Source organism: Eulemur rufifrons, chromosome 7, assembly GCF_041146395.1.
Source record: "Eulemur rufifrons isolate Redbay chromosome 7, OSU_ERuf_1, whole genome shotgun sequence".
Lineage (NCBI taxonomy): Eukaryota > Metazoa > Chordata > Mammalia > Primates > Lemuridae > Eulemur > Eulemur rufifrons.
In genome coordinates this window covers 69620833-69624101 of record NC_090989.1, presented here as the reverse complement: position 1 = coordinate 69624101, position 3269 = coordinate 69620833, and positions in this window count along the sequence as shown.

Here is a 3269-nt window from a genome sequence, read left to right as displayed (position 1 = left end):
TTGCTCTGCAAAAGAATTGATGTATACTTGGTGGGTAGGATTTTGACAGAAGAACACTTGAAGAAGAATGATGTGTACTAAAGGTGCAGAGATGGGAGACATGGGAAGTGGTAATTAGTCAGTTCTCTTTGAAAAAGCAGTGGTTCTCAGTCAAAGCATGGAAGCAAATATGAATCACTTGGGGGAATGTTTTGCAATCTTTTGCCCTCTTTGGACCATCCTCTCCCCATTCTGGAGCATGGCACTAGACTTACCAGAGGGTCAGGTTGAACTAGAAGGAGGTTTTAGGGTCTCCACTACAAACAGCAGTAGCAAAAATAAAAAAGGAAAAGAAAATCACCCATAATCCCACCACTCCAACACATTAATTGCTTTCATTTTCTCTGTTCACTTTTAGTCCTTGATTTTATGCCATCATCTGATGTAGCTATAAATACAGCCTAGTTAAAATGCTGCATTCTTTTTTTCACTCAACATTATATTGTGAACACTTTTGTCTTAGGACTATTTTGGTTACAAGGAACAATTACTCAGTCAAGTTAAATTATCTCAGGAAAAAAAGGTGTGTGTGTGTGTATGCACGTGCCTAATCTTACATAAATTGAAGGACAGGAAACTAAGGTATCTAAGCCCCACTTAGAATTGGAGACAGGACATGGTAAGCCACCACTACTGAAGCTGCTCTGTCAGGGGCTCTGGGGTTGGGGGTGGGGGGAGGTCTCTGCTTATTTCTGCATTTCTGGTCTACACTTACAATTTCAGCTGTGCATTGCCCGTAATAGCCACCACAAACTACACGACCTTACAGTTCCAGAGTTTTCAGTAATCCTCTTTCCAGATTGCCTAATGTCAAATACTGATTTTCTTTTTTTAAACAGGGTCTTGCTCTGTCACCCAGGCAGGAATGCAGTGTCACTACAGCCTCGAACTCCTGGGCTCAAGCGATCCTCCTGCCTCAGCCTCCCAAGTAGCTGGGACTACAAGGACACACCACCACCTTGGCTAATTCAAATACTGATTTGATCCTCCCAATTTATCTTTTCCATTCAGTAAGGCAACAAAAGTCAGAGGTTTCTGTTCAGCCTGTGGATTGGCTGTCACTAGTTCAGGTGGACACACCTTGGTCCAATCAGGTGTGGCTAGGGAGGCAAAGTCACATGCTCCAGACTCCAGCTCTGCAGGGCAGAGAGCAGCATGGCTGTGTGCTGCAACTCCCCCAGCACTGAGTGTGGCTTTGCAGTCCTCACAACTACAAATTTTAATGAATGCATGTATTACCTCAAGCGGCTATTTTGTAATTTATAATACCATTCCTCTGCTGTTAGTTTTAGTTTAGCTTCTTTCAATTTGGGGGCTGTTACAAGTTAAAACTATGAACATTTTTGTGCATACATCTTCCCTTTCATCGAGATTATATAAAATAATCTTTAAATTACATACAGATTATATTCTCTGAGCACCTTCAGAATGTAAAACATAATCTTGCAATTTCTTTTTTTGTTTTGTTTTGTTTTGTTTAATCTGTGTATTTGCTAGATATTTCTACTTAAGTAGCTATGGGCAAAAACAATAGGATGTGGTATCTGGGATTAGCTTCGAAACACTAGTAAAAAAAATGGGGGTGGCAATAGCTGAGGCAAGATTGGTGAAATGTTGATGAGAGACGGAGCTGATGATGGGTCTGTGAAGATTTATTATCTACTATTGTCTCTGTTTTGCTGTTTACTCCCCACTTCCCTCCCTTCCTCTCCCTTCTGGATTTTTTGTTGTTCTTCCCCATGTTTCCGGGACCCTCGGTACCCACATGCTGCCCTCTGGATTTCCAAAAAATTTTCTCAGGTTCAGTTACCCCGATACCTGCTTCATAGGTTCCTTTTGCTTCTTTACATAAAAACTCAAGTCCATCCATCTATCTACCCATTCAGTAATTCATTCACATAAAAATAAATTGAGCTTATGTTGGGCAAGACACTAAAAATGGTGCAAAGTGTAGTCACTTTCATTGTTTTGGATGTTACCAGACCGCTGTTAAAAGGAACACATCACAATTTACTTGGTACCATGAGATGAAAGACAGCCGGCCAACTCAACACTCTTTGGTACAGCTGTATTTTAGCAGAGGGACCAAGTGCCCTCCGGTGGGGCGGGCAGCGTGTTGGGACACACGGTGCCACAGCAGGCAGAGCTGGGGAGAGGCTCTTCTTCAATATCTGCCCCTCCTTACTGCCCTTTTGCCCAGCAGTTTTCAGCATTTTGGAATTTCAAATTGGAAGCTGCATTTTGAGGTCATATTTATTTGTTAAATGAAAATTGTATATATTAAGATCCTTGGAATCTTTATAACTTTTAATATAAAGCATTAAGGAGTCTCAGGTGCTCAAGGAAGTTAATATTTTATATTCATACTAAAAAAAAAGCAAAAAATCTAATCAAATGGCTTAATTTTCTATTCATTTGCCAAAGCATTAGTAAATTATAAATGTTATATGAGCTAAGCGGAATTGAAGGGTGATAATTTTGAGGTCTTTCTCATTACAAAAAAAAAAAAAAAATCCACAAAACTCAAGGTGGTCCTTGGCTCCCTGTCGGAATGGGGAAGTTAGAATGCCCAGAGGTGTAACTGCATGGCCCTTGTGGCTGCCTGTGTTTGTCAGGGATTAGGACTTTCTTGGGGCTCCCACAGCACACTCCACATGCCTCTACCTTTGCACTCCTCACCTTGGATCATAATTGCATCTTTACTTGTTTGTCTCCCTCAGGAGACTGTGAGCTTCTGTGGGAAGGCAGGGATTCTGTATTTTTCAATACCTGGAATGCAGTTGGGGTTCTGTAAATATCAGTTGAATAAAAGACACACACACACACACACACACACACACACGCCCACGCACACACACACACACACACACACAAATCCCCATAACTTCTCCCTCTTAGATTCTCTTCTTCCTTGCACAGACTCCAAGATGGTCTTCAGCCTGACTCTGAAGACTTCCTGATAAGAAAGTAAAAGCTTCAAGGAAACTGCCCAACAGAGACTCAAAAACCCCAGATAATTCCCCCTAAAGCAGTGTCTACTCCAGAATGGGGACACCTGAATTCAGGTCACCCAGAATATGCCTTTGCCATCAGTTTTCTCCTTCCAGAAACAGGATTGTTATCTTTAAACTAGGACAGTTCAGTGCTTAGTTTTTTTCAACCTAACAGCTTAAGGATTTTTAAGCATAAGCTTATAATGAAAAAAAAAACCCACAATAAATTAATCCAAC